Source organism: Carcharodon carcharias, chromosome 6 (genome assembly GCF_017639515.1).
Source record: "Carcharodon carcharias isolate sCarCar2 chromosome 6, sCarCar2.pri, whole genome shotgun sequence".
In the NCBI taxonomy this organism is placed as follows: Eukaryota; Metazoa; Chordata; class Chondrichthyes; order Lamniformes; family Lamnidae; genus Carcharodon; species Carcharodon carcharias.
In genome coordinates, this window is record NC_054472.1 from 105,029,959 (window position 1) to 105,043,775 (window position 13,817).

At 44.7% G+C, this 13,817-nt stretch overlaps 1 protein-coding gene and 1 pseudogene across 1 annotated transcript in view; one reads left to right on the forward strand and one right to left on the reverse strand.

The window, feature by feature from the left end:
- Positions 1–13,817, forward strand: part of LOC121278711 (protein ALKAL-like) — a 71,220-nt gene that overhangs the window by 35,190 nt on the left and 22,213 nt on the right. The window lies entirely within an intron of this gene.
- Positions 6,349–6,471, reverse strand: LOC121279475 (annotated as a pseudogene).

The window sequence follows — 13,817 nt, forward strand, 5'->3', positions numbered from 1 at the left end:
CAGAGGCTGGCAGGAAGCAGTTTTGCATCCTGTTAACGGGATACGGATGAAGGCCCGACTGGAATTGTCCCCTCTGTCCAATTTTCTGTACCGCCAGTGGAAATCACACCGGTCCGGAACACATCCGGACCAACACGGTGTGTAGGCATCAAGCTCACCTTGAAGAAAGCCCAGGGCAGCTTGCAGAGATCGCAAGGGAAGATGGAGGCCTCCAGTGACCCTGGACCCTGGAACACCACATACAGCAGTAGGTGGATGGATCTTCTTGCTGCTGGACCTTCCAGGAGATGGATCTTCAAGCTGCAGTTGGAAGGCTGGATGCACGAGGTACTGTTGGGTGGCGATAGTTTGTCCTGTGGGGTAGGGGAATTAGATGGGAAGGAGAGGGATGAAGAGGTAGGGTGGGTGTGGAGGCCTGGAGGAGGACAGGGGTGGTCGGGGAGGTAGGGGAAAGAGAGAAATGCTGCAGGGGTCATGGAATGAGTGAGCTGATATGGAGGGGGAGTGTGGGAAGGGCCATGCTGGAGTGCGAGTGGGGGATGGGTATGCAGATGTCAATGGGTATGGGGGGGGCGGCGTGTGCAGGTGTAATTGGACATGGGGGCGGTGTTCAGGTGTGAATGGGCATCAGGAGAAGACAGAAAGGTGTTCAGAGGGAGGGATCCGTGGTGTCGAGTGATGAGTGCTGGGGGGGCATACTGAGGGAGTTGGTGATAGGAAGGGATGTGAGGGTTAAAGGGGGCAGTTGGAGCTGGTAGGGTGGGAGGGTGAGGGTCCTGCGATGATGGGTGTGGGTGTGGGTCATGGGGGGCAGGGCTAAAGGTTTTGGACTGTACTTAAAATGTTACCTGTACCATGGCTGCTCACAACTATGCAGAGCCTCGTGGTGGAGATCTTAAAATGCTGCGTGGGAGTTAGATCCTGGGAGGTGGGCGGAAATGCAGGTCAGCTCAACAGGATAATTGAAGGGGAACCCCAGCGCATAGTACTTATAATGGTAGGGCGTTAGATCAAATGTACGGGTGAAGGCAAAAGGCTCAGTCTGCATGGGAGACTTCTTGCACGTGGTCCGCAAGAGCCCTGGCAAAAACCTTTGCCTTTCCGCGTATGCATGATTCCAGGGGACATAAACCCAGCCTGGAGTGTCCCCTTGAATACTGGGGGTGGGTGGGGGGATAGGATGTGGGTTGCACAAAATGCAAATAAACCACATCAGATCTTATTGAAGTCCAAGTTTCCTCTATTTATATAAGTGCCATAACATTAACAATCATAGTGCACCCATGCAACCATATGTGAAATCAAAACTTCTTAATCTTTCATTCCCTAGCCCTTGTCCTAGGTGCACCCCCGACATCTGCAGCAGTGGTGGAGGCAGCCTGCTGGCCAGTTTGTCCTGTTGTCCTAGATGACTTTGGTGGCCATCCTTTGGAGACCCGAGGCCTGGAGGGCCCCAGCTTACTTAGGCTGTCTTGCTGTGGGGCAGCTGCTCCTTCTGCAGTTACAGAGGACAAAGCTGAAGGTGTCACAAGCTAAGGGGATTCCGAAGGGCCTCAGAGAGTCCTGAGTGGAGGTCCCAGGGGTGCCCAACAGCTGCTCCTCCTCCCCCCACCCCTGTGGACCCCAGCCCGACTCTTGGAAGGATCACCTGGGGGGGGGGGGGGGGGTTGCGGTGGTAGGTTGAGGTGCCCATCCCCCTCTTATGCAGTCACTGCAAAAGCTCACCCAAAACTACAGCGATGGAGAGCAGGTCTGTGGGCAACTCTGGCAGAAACTGGACGTTCTGCTGGACCAGGTTCTCTACGGTGTCCACCATACTCCCCATGGAGACCTCGATGCCTGCATGTCTGCACCGCTTCATCAGAAAGCTGGCGGATGGACTCCTGTGACTCATGTGCCACTCTGTTGAGGGCCCCCCCCCGACATATGCCTGATGTTCCCCCACATCTTGCATTTCCCTAGTGTCTCGTGAAGGCCCAATTCCAGAGGCTCATCATCGGATGTTGCAGATGCCTCTTCCCCAGTAGTCCTCCAAGTGCTGGTGAGCTCGACTGACCCTGCTTCCTCCTGCTGTGAACACATGTCTGTGCAGTGACCACCAGAATGTGAGACCCTTCCTGAACTATATATAATACCTGCCAAGGTGTGTGTCTCTGAGCTGGTGGAGTGTGCAGGTGTCTGCTGTGATGCCTCTACAGGTGAATTTCCTCCTTCCTCTCCGATGTCCTCTGTCCTCTGTGTGATGGAGGAACTGCTGGACAGAGCTTCATCTTCTTCCCTTGCCCTCTTCCTGCTGGCACCTGTAAGTGGGAGAGGAGATCACGAGTGACAGCATGAGCTGCCTCCAACATGCAGGAACACATGAATGTTAGGTTTCTATGTGACCTGTGTCAATCCTACATGTGATGGAGACCGCCCACCAACCTTTCCATCCCCACAGGCTCAGTCTGGTTCCTCCTTGCCAGCTGGGCTGCTCGGTCCTTGAAGTTGGTGAGGTTCCGGAGGTCAGGCCGGCCCCCTCCCATCTTCTCTATATCTCTCTCTCCTCTTGCGCCCCAAATTTTCCTGTGCAAAGAGAGAAGATGGGGTTGAGAGCAATTGGGTTTCAGGTATCTTTCTCACGCTTCTAATCTTACAAATAACCCACTGAATTGTGTGCCATGTGACTGATGTGCTACAGGTTGTCCACAAGGGTTCTGGTGCAGCAGCCTCCAGGGTGGTGAGAACATGCAGCTATAAGGATAAGAGGCATGTCATTAGCGGTGTTTTCTGGTGTCCTCAATGTCTGACCTCCTTCCACCATGCCCCCCCCCACCCCACACCCACTGCCACACACACCCGCTACCCCCCCCCCCCCGCCAACTCCCATGCAGCATCTGAGCTCTCTGTATGGAAGGGTCAGGGACTCACAGTGGCCTCTCCACCTGCCGACTAGATGGACAGCAGTGGGCCATGAAGCAAGGACACCTTATCATGCTGCCGTTGAGGTCCATGTCCCCTCTACGATTCAGTGAGGTGAGGGTGGTGAGCAGTTGAGGGGTCACCTACCCTGGTGGAGTGGCTGAGGTCATTCATCCGTTTCCGGCACTGCAGGGCAGTCCGCCTGTGGAGCCATGGGTACTGAGCTCCCTGGAGACCTCCTCCCATGCAGGGTTGGTCACACGGCTCAACCTCCTCCTTCCATCTTCTGGGTAGAGGATGCCCCTCCTGGCCTCCAATGCATTGAGCAGGCCTCCCAGGGATATATCACTGAATCTCGGGGGCCAGAGCTCCCTGTGATTAGTGGGTCATCGCCGCCTTCTACGGTGGGTAAGTTGTCCAGCCGCTTTTTAAAATATGGCGCCCAGGTATTATGGTGGGGTGAGCGCCATCCAGCCCGTCCCATTGTGCAAAGCATCGAGAAATCCCCTACTGCATAATTAATTAGGCCAGAATTGTGCAGTACGTGTGAATTCCCACAGGTCTCCACAGCAGGAAACACTCCCTGTTCCAGACCCTGTCACAGGACGTAGTCCTAGAATGGAAGATTCCGCAGTATGTGACTGCATCACAAGGGAGTTAGTGAGAATGAAAAAGGAGCCCCTGAAAATGAAAAAAATGGCCTCCAGAAAACTCACAAAGAAAAAATAAATTATTTTGACCCTGGGAGTGCTACCCCAGTTGCTGGAGCATGGTTGTTGGAAGTTGCTGATTTTCAGTGGAGTAGACTGCAGATGCCCCTGGATGGCAGTTTTGAGCAGCTTTGGGTCTAAAAGGCTCATCTGTGGATTGCAGCATTTCAGTGCAGGTGGCAGCTATTTGAACTGGCCAGCTGACAGGAATTAGGCAAGGTGCCGACAGAGTGTTAGGCATGGGGATGGATTAATGCTACCTTCCTGAGAGAGGACAGCAGGTTTGTGCTGTACTGAGTCATTACCACTGTCCCAAGACTAGACAGGTTGCCAGGCTGATGTGACATCCTGCAAGCTCCTTTGAATACTGGTATCCGCAGTTAAAGTGCCAGCAGTCTGACCTTGCAGCAGCCTGAGCTTCCACTGCAGCACGCAGAATCCTGGTAGCAACTGTTTGTGCTGCAATTGAATCTGCCATCAGTCACTGCATCATGGTTCATTCCACAAGTGTGTGAACATATTTGGCCATCGCTTCCATGCCTGAAAGAATGAACTCCAAGCTCTGTGCATAGCTCTGTGACAAACAGGTGCTGGACTCCTCTATGCTTTCTGGGGAGACTTCAAAAAGCACCAAGCATTAGTCCTTACTGATAGAGATTGTTGCTGTTTGATTGACATGGGTGTGATGATTTGAACAGTGGCTGCAGCTGCTGGTGAAGTTGGTAGGACATTGGTTTTTAAGATTCATTCGCTGCTCTAGGCCAATTCTTGCGGCACTGCTTTCAGGTCTTCGGGGCTTGACTCCTGGCATGGACCCCCACAGCTTTCTGTTCCCACCACCTTTGAATGTGTGTCTGGGAAGCGTCCCCTCCCCTAAAGATATGGAATTTTTATCCCCTTTGCACATCCTCTTCCCAGGTCCCCAGTGCAATGTCAGCAAGCCTTACAGCCTCCTTTCTCCCGTTTTGTGCCATTCTGTTGTCTTTCCCAAGACAGATGACACCCAAAACCTGCTCCAGCCACAATGCATCCCTCCCTTAAAAGAGCTTCAGACTAGTTTTAAACAGTGCAGACCAGCTTTAGCTAGTGCTAATCACTCATGATGTTGATTGACTGCTCAGTGGTTAGTGCTGCCTGGACAGAGCACACATGTAAAATAGCAGGCAGCATGGAATTGGTGCACCGTCTGCAATGCAGTCAACAGGTGGTTCAATTGTACATCACAATCCACATGCCTGGGGCTGAATTCTATGCCTCGCAGGCGGGCGTGCGCTTGATTCGATGGGACGTGAAATCATGTGAGATGACCACAGGCAAGTGTCCCGATGTCATCCCACGCTCATGCGATATTTTGGTTGGTGGGCGCGTGCAAATGTTGGAAGCGTGCCCACCGATAATTAGGAGGGCAATTAAGCCCATTAACAGTGCAATTGTCTGTCATTTTACATAGCCTGCCCAACTTTATGGTTGGCGGACAGGTGAATCAGCCAGGCGGGCTTTTGCATTTTTCATCAAACCTCATCCACGGGGAGGATGAGATCTCCATGATGAAATGAAATGTAAATGAATTTCTAAAGACAGCATTTTCAGGTGACTGAATATGATGCATGGACACTTTTTTTTCAGCTTTTGAAACCTTTACTTTTGCTGTTTCAGATTTTCAGCTCCATGAGGCAGCTCTCTATCTTCAGGGAGCTTTCTGTCAGTGCTGGTCCACGCCAGTGTTGGCATCATCGCCTACTCTGCTCCCACCCCCACCCTGGCTGAGCTTTTCAGCGTGCATTTCACCTGGCTGGCTGTTAATTCAGGCCCTGGTTTCAGGGGCTATCAAATATATGCAACCTTAGAACTGACCCTCATCCAACATTGTTTTTATTTTTTGTTGCTCATTAGGTCAGTTCTGTCTTTGCATTTTATACTTCCGCAATATGTTATATTGACTTTCCTGGCATGGTGCTATTTCAATAAAAAGTTTTCTTTTCATCAAGATTTCCTCGGATTTTCTCCTTTACCTCCTTTTTTTTCCCCCATAAAGTGAATGATTGTCTTAAAATGGAATTTTAAAAATTATTTATTAATGGGGTGTGGGCGTCACTGGCTGGGCCAGCATTTTTTGCTTATCCCTAATTGCTCTTGTTCAGAGGGTTTTTAAGAGTCAATCACACTGCTGTGCGTCTGGAGTCACATGTAGGCCAGACCAGGTAAGGACAGCAAATATTCTTCCCTAAAGGACATTAGTGAACAAGATGGGTTTTACAACAATCACAAACCCAGATCCCCAGAGCATTACCCTGGCTCTCTGGATTACCAGCCCAGTGACAATACAACTATGCCACTATCTTCCCCAAGGAATCATACAACTGATTAATTGTCGGCTGAAAGGCCACTGAGTATTGCCCTCTTGTGTAGCCATTTAGCAAGTGACTGATTTGAAGCTTCAACAGACATTGATCAACAGGAACGGGCTATTCAGCCCCTTCAGCATGTTCTGTTATATCATAGCTGACTTGTAACTCTTTCGAGTACAAACACGTTTCCATCTGTTTCAGATGAAGTTACATTGTTTCATAGTTTGCCATCGTGAGATTTGAACTCTTGATACTCTTTCGAGTACAAACCTGTTTCCATCTGTTTCAGATGAAGTCACATTGTTCCATAGTTTGCCATTGTGAGATTTGAACTCTTGATCTTGGGGTTACAAACCCAGTACCATAACCACTTGGCTATTTAGGCCAAGCCTCTACTGCACCTGGTATTCCCAGGCAGTCTCCCATCCAAGTACGAACCAGGCCTGAGTCTGCTTAGCTTCCGAGATCAGACGAGATCGGGCGTTTTTTTTCAGACTAGTATGGCCGTAGGCAAAATATTTGTTCAATGTCTCTTCCATTTCATAGTTTTGCCATTGTGAGATTTGAACTCTTGATCTTGGGGTTACAAACCCAGTACCATAACCACTTGGCTATTTAGGCCAAGCATAGCTGACTTGTATCTTCACTTCATCTACCCACACTGTTTCTGTAATTCTTAACATCATTACTTAACAAAAACCTATCAATCAATCAATTGACTTTTTCAATTGACCCAGCCTCAGCAGTTCCACCTGTTATTTAGGGACACAACTTGACTTGCATTTCTATTTATCTTGTGTAAGCTGCTCCTTAAAGATAGAACAAGAATATGGAGAATAGGAAGGTGATTGTTAGTGTAAATCCATCAATATGAAGGAAAACTGTTATAAATAACAGTAGTTACACTAAGTTTGACTGTAGATACTATGGTCATCAACACTAGGCCTGAATGTTCTGGCCCCGCTGTGACCACGGTGGGTCAGATATTGTGGCGGGCCAGCTAAAGGTCCATTGACTTATGAGACTGGAAGATCCTGCTGACTCTAGGACTAGAAGATCCTGCAGTTAATTTTACTATTTAGTTGGAGCTCTCACCTTACTTCTACCTGATGTGGGGATCCTCATGGTTCTTAAAACAGAAAATAATCTTAGGTTCTTCTGTGTCTGCAACTGCACAAGGGGTCACTCAGCCTCTTGAGTCTGCTCCGCCATTCAATAAGATCATGGCAGATCTGAATGTAACCTCAACCCCACATTCCTGCCTAACCCCGATAACCATTCACCCCCTTGTTAAACAAGAATCTATCTAGCTTTGCCTTAAAAATATTCAAATACTCTGCTTCTACCACCTTTTGGCAAAGAGTTTCAAAGACTCACAATTCTGAGAGAAAAAATTTCTCTTCATCTCTGTCTTAACTAAGCAGCATTTTATTTTTTAAACAGTGACCCTTAGTTCTAGATTCTCCCACAAGAGGAAACATTCTATCCACATCCACCCTGTCAAGGCCCCTTAGGATCTTAAAGGTTTCAATTAAGTCACCTCTTATATCTCTAAATTCCAGTAGGTACAAGCCTAAACTGTCCAGCCTTTCCTCATAACACAACCCACCCATTCCTGGTGTTAGTCTAGTAAACCTTCTCTGAACTGCTTCTAATGCATTTACATCTTTCTTTAGTAAGGAGACCAGTACTGTACACAATACTCCAGATGTGGTCTCACCAATGTCCTCTGCAACTGAAGCATAACCTCCCTACTTTTGTAATCAATTCCACTCAGAATAAATGGTAACATTTTATTAGTTTTCCTAATTACCTGATGTACCTACATACTAACCTTTCGTGATTCATACACTAAGACAGCCAGGTCCCTCTGAATCTCAGAGCTCTGCAATCTCTCACCATTTAGATAAAAAGCTTTTTTTTTTTTTAAAATACATCCTTCCAAAGTGAACAATTTTACATTTGCCCACATTATACTCCATTTGCCAGATCTTTGCTCACTGATTGAACCTATCTATATCATTTTGTAGCCTCCTTACTTCCTCTTCATAATTTATGTTCCTACTTATCTTTGTGTTGTCAGCAAATTGAGCAACCATTCCTTCAGTCCTTTCATCCAAGTCATTTGTATAAGCTGTAGACAGTTGAGGCCCCAACACTGATCCTGTGGCACATTGCTTGTCACATCCTGTCATCCAGAAAAAGACCCATTTATGCCAACTCTGATTCCTGTTAGCTATCCAACCTTTTATCCATGCCAATACATTAGCCCTTCACCATAAGCTTTTATTTTCTACAATAACCTTTGATGTGGCACTTTATCAAATGTCTTCTGAAAATCTAAGTACAGTGCATCCACTGATTCCCCTTTATCCACAGCACATGTGAGTCCTTCAAAGAACTCCAACAAATTGGTGAAACGTGATTTCTCTTTTACAAAACCATGTTGACACTGCCTGATTGCCTTGATTTTTTCTAAGTGTCCTTCTATAACATCTTTAATAATAACTTCTAACATTTTCCCTATGACAGATGTTAGGTTAACTGGCCTATAGTTCCCTGCTTTATGTCTCCCTCCATTTTTGGATAAAGAATTTATATTTGCTATTTTCCATTCTAATGGAACTTTCCCTGAATCTAGGAAATTTTGAAAAATTAAAACCAATGCATCAACTATCTCACTAGCCACTTCTTTCAAGCACTTAGGGTCACTCCATGTGGTCATGGGGAATTGTCAGACCACAGCCCCAACAATTTGCTCAATACCACTTCCCTTGTGATTGCAATTTTCCCGAGTTCCTCCCTCCCTTCCATTTCCTGCTTTACAGCTATTTCCAGGATATTACTTGTGTCCTCTCTTGTGAAGTATGAAACAAAATACCATCTTCCTACTTTCCATTATCAATTCCCCAGGCACACTCTCCATAAGACTAACATTCACTTTGTTAACTTTTCTTATTTAAATATCTAGAGAAACTCTTACTATCCATCTTTATATCACTAGCTAGCTTTCTCTCATACTTTAATATTTCCTTCCTTGTTAATCTTTGTCATTCTTTGCTGTTCTTTATATTCTTTCCAATCTTCTGACCTGCCACCATGTTTGTGTAATCAAATGATTTGTCATTAACTTTGATAGTGTCTTTAACTTTTTAGTTAACCACAGATGGTGGGCCCTCCCCTTGGAATTTTTTCTCATTGGAATGTATATATTCTGTGTGTTCTGAAATATCCCTTTAAATGTCTGCCACTGAAATGCTATTGACATATCCCTTAACCTCATTAAGCTCTGCTTTCATGCCTTAGGGATAGAATAGAGCTTACCAGATACTCACCAAACATATTACTTCTTTCCTTGTAGTAGAACAAGAACCAATTTCTATGGAGTGAGAAAGATAGAAAGAGGGAATAAACAACTCCTTCCCCCTTTCACCAAACTCCAAGTCTTCACTCAGTTAGTGAACTGCACTTCATTTGCCAAGGCTACACCAAAGAACCTTGAATTTATAGTAAACTGAACTGAGGCAGATTCAACTTGTTAGCTAATTAACTACTCAGCTCCTACAGCTGAGAGTGAGTTTACCATATCTAAACTGCAAGAAAGAAAGAACTTAGCCTGTCTGCACAGTACTTTCTAGTTATTGCTAATTACAGACTTAGATTTTAAGAGCAAAATTTAAGAACAAAGTTAACACTTAGAACTTCCACTTTCACCAAACTCCAAGTCTTTGTTCAGTTTGTCAGCTGTACTCCGTTTGGTGAAGCATCTCTTATAGTTTTTGATTAACTGGACTGTAATGTTCAGTTTGGTATTATTTTCTTTTATTGTTCTTGCTTCAGTTATTGGTGGGCTTTTTGGGGATGGCAAACATTTTTTTTGGAGTTGCATAGTTTTAGATCCTATCTAGCCATTTAGATACTACCCCTTAAGGGTAGACTGCACTGCCAATGTTAATAGCACACATTTAGCCAAGATATTCATCTTTGGCAGCTGCAGCTTAAGAAGATGCCCTCCAGATGGAAGAAAAGTATTTGGCCTGCCTAGATTCATAAGTGAAGTACTTTTAAAGGAATGCAATTCATTGCAGAGAGAAGAATATGGTATGAACGCATCTTTCATATGATAACATCAATGTCAATAGTTTTTAACCTTGTTTATTTATATGCCATGATTTCTAATTAAGATTAATATTTGTGAAATATATATTTGACTTTTTGGATAAAAAGTAATTTTGCATACACATTAAAGTGACATGCAATATAATGGGAAGAAAAACCCAAAAATGCAAAAATAAAGGATTACTGTCACGGTCTTTCACAGTCTGCTGCTGCCATATATGTTTAGGGTCTTGATGTAGACCTTAAGGTATCTGTCTTTGTGCGATCTATGCTAAGTAAGATATTGAGACTGACGAGAGTTTGGGTTGAACACAATTACATGAAGTTTATTACGAGCAACAGCTAGATACAGCTCTACACAGGCTCTGATCTAGTCTGGATCCTAACAGTTGTATAGGCTGATTACTTGACCACATGCCTGACTCATGACGTATAGATAGGCCTGAATTTTTTGCTTGCCGGGTGCACTGAGAAAGGCTCAGCAGTGCCAGTGGGGGTGGGAAGAAGGTGGGCGCCGATGTCCTTATAGGTGCTGATAAGCACTTCCACTGAGTTCCCTGAAGGCAGACAGCTACCTCAGGGAGCTGCAGACCTCCACAGAATAAACAAAATAACAAAAATGCTGCAAGATATGTCCATACAGCACAATCAAGCACCTGAAAGCATACCTAAAAAAACTTTCCCCAGATATCTTTTTATTTCCCCACGGAGATTTCATCCCATTCTGTATCGAGGTTAGAGCAAAAATGTAAAGGCCGATTGGCCCGTCCGCCAATCATAAAAGTGGATGGGCCACAAAAAATTGCTTTCAATTGCCTCCTTGATGGGCTTAATTGCCTGCTTAATTGTTGGTGGGTGCGCTTCTAACTACTGCGTGCGTCCGCTGAGCGAGATATTGCGTGAGTGCAGGATAACGCTATTTTGCGGCCGGATGGGTTGGGCGTGCGCCCACCCATGGGATGTAAAATTCTGGCCATAAAGTCTTACAGAATCACAGACAGTAATTGACACCTGCAGTAGAGATCACAGGCAATAGTGAACATCTAACCTGGAGGCTGTGACTTTTATCCTCCAGCCTTACACACAGTGACTTCAAACTGATGGCACTGTGCAGCTTCTTAAAAGTATATGCCATTGTCTGCATCGACAGACATACAAAATCATAACAACTACCCAGCAAGAACAATTATTGCATGGAGAAAAATGCAACAAAGGAAGCAAAAAATGCAAAGGCAAAACAAAACAAAGAAAATGACAACTCACTTTCCAATTTTAAGAAATCTGTTTCAGCAGACCAGGTTGTCTGTTAAGCACCACCTGGACACAGCACAGAGCATAAACGATGGGCCAGAGTGCCTGCTTGTAATGGAAGCATTCTGATTTTCCTCCTATTCAAAATAATGGAAGAAAAATCAGGCAGGTTCCGACAATATTCTTGATATTATTAGACTAATGCAAAATACTTAATGAGATGACATATGACTCCAGACCCAAAGCAATGTGGTTGACTCTTAAATTCCCTCTGAACAAGGGCAATTAAGAATGGGCAATAAATGCTGGCCTAGCCAGTGTTGCCCACATCCCATGAATGAGTAAAAAGAAATAGGAACTTTATTGGAACGCATCTTACTGCTCTGGCTTACATCTTCCATGAGGCTGTATGAGAGATCAAATCACCTGATGTAGCATCAGTTCCTAAGATGATGTACACAGTATATGATTAGCATATTAAATGATTAGGATTAATCCATTAACAACCCAATATCCAACATAACATATTGCACTGCAGTGCCTTCACAGGCATTTGCTCTAACCTGACCTATTTTATGATAGTCACTCTGCCTAGACAATCCGCAGGCTTCATTGAATTTGAAAGTCAAGGTCTGATGATGTCAATGAGACCCTGATATAATTTTAACTTTGTGCCTGTGTCATAAGATCTGGTGCTGGTCTCACCAGGGAAGCCCAACACCAAGAAGAAGACCCAGAAGAGGATAAAGAAGGTAAGTATGCTTTTTCTGGGGGGTGGAGGGGGATGGTTACTGGAGGATCAGGAATGTTTCTCACTGCACCACAGGAAACTCCCATCTCCCAAGCTTCCTTCCTACTCCCCTCATGAGCCCAGCTGGCAGGGTCCTGTAAAATTCTGCCTAAGGGCCAGTTGTCAAAGCAATACCTGCAGTGTAACAGCAGCATTACACCTTTGCACCAAGTCAAAATGTTCATTAGATCACTAACGGAAAGGGTTAATGCAATTCTGATCAATTAACACTTCACTTGCAGACTGAATAGAACACAAGAAAAAGTCCATCATCTGATAGGCGTTTCCTCTCTGACCTTTTATAGGTGAAAATATGAGAGCGCCTTCAAACTTTCCTGTTGTGTTTTACCAAATCTGTCACTGTGCATGCTTTTCTTATGCATTACACCTCACAGTGTTGAAATCAAGGTTTATTGCACTACCTCCCACTCTGATTCATTCTTTCCCAATGCCTCAGATTGTGGAGTTGCTTCTCCTCCTTAATTTGTAGCACTGACATTTCACCTGTTTTGCAATAAAAAAGTTTCCCCAATAAATAAGCAAGCATTTAATAACATTGAGTAAGTTACATAGCACAGGTTTTCATCTGTTATTGTTCGTTGGTGGTTCTGTGTGAATGCCTGCTCTCATGGTTCTTTAGGTTTTTTACAATTATTTGCTAACAGCTTATGATACATACTTTAATATACAATTTTACTGCAATGTTTTGCAAATAATTTCTCTATAATCCTGAGATACCAATTTTATTAATTCTGTGTGAATGTCATTATGTGTCAAGGATATGAAGTTCATCAATACCTGCTGTCCATTTTGGTAGTCTCTTCAGAGTCGGTAAACAGAATAAAATGTACCATAGAAAATTTAAAATTATCAATTTTCAAAGATATCAAGGAACAATTTCAAAGTTATTATCTAATTTTCAGCATTTATTGAACAGTATTAAGCTACTGGAAACAAAAGTGTGAGGACTTAAATCACAAGGGGAGAATTTCAATCCTGTCTCTCCATTTACTTGGGCAAAAAATGAAAGATGAGGGTGTCAAATTTTGAATTATAATCTCCCATGCTAACTCCATCCCAGAAATGCGTTGGCTATCGAATTGGGTGCTGGTGACTTCTGGGGATGCTTGCCTGAATTGGGCATTTATGACCCCACAAGTGAGAATGTAAGACCCAGGGAGAAGTTGGTAAGCAAATGTCTCAGCTCAGGTTCATCCAGATTTTCAGTGGCCTGACCAGCAACCCTTAAATGGACTATCAAAGTCACTCCAAAATGATCTGGAAAATCTTTAATATTTTCATTTTGGTGGAGCCAGGAGGAACAGGAGTCGACCATCTGGCTTCAAAAAATACTTTGACATCTGCCAGACACCCTTGCCTTTGCCATTGCCTCCTCCACCACCACCCACCCCACCCCACCACCCCCCCCAGACCTACTAGGTTTGGTGACAGAGCTGGTTGGAATTGGCTAGGCCCCAACAGGCAAGCTGCTTCAGGACATTCGACTGGTGTCTGTAGTTCTCCAGTTGGGAGGCTCATTTTTTGATTGGATTTCAGGCTTATACCTTTGTGTGCGTCACACATTTTGTGCTGGAAATTGGTGGGAGCTGCATTTCCCCATGGTGGTATAGTTGTAATCGATTAAGTAAATTGTTTGGAAGAGTTCCTTTGCTAATTTAATATTACAACAATTGCTAC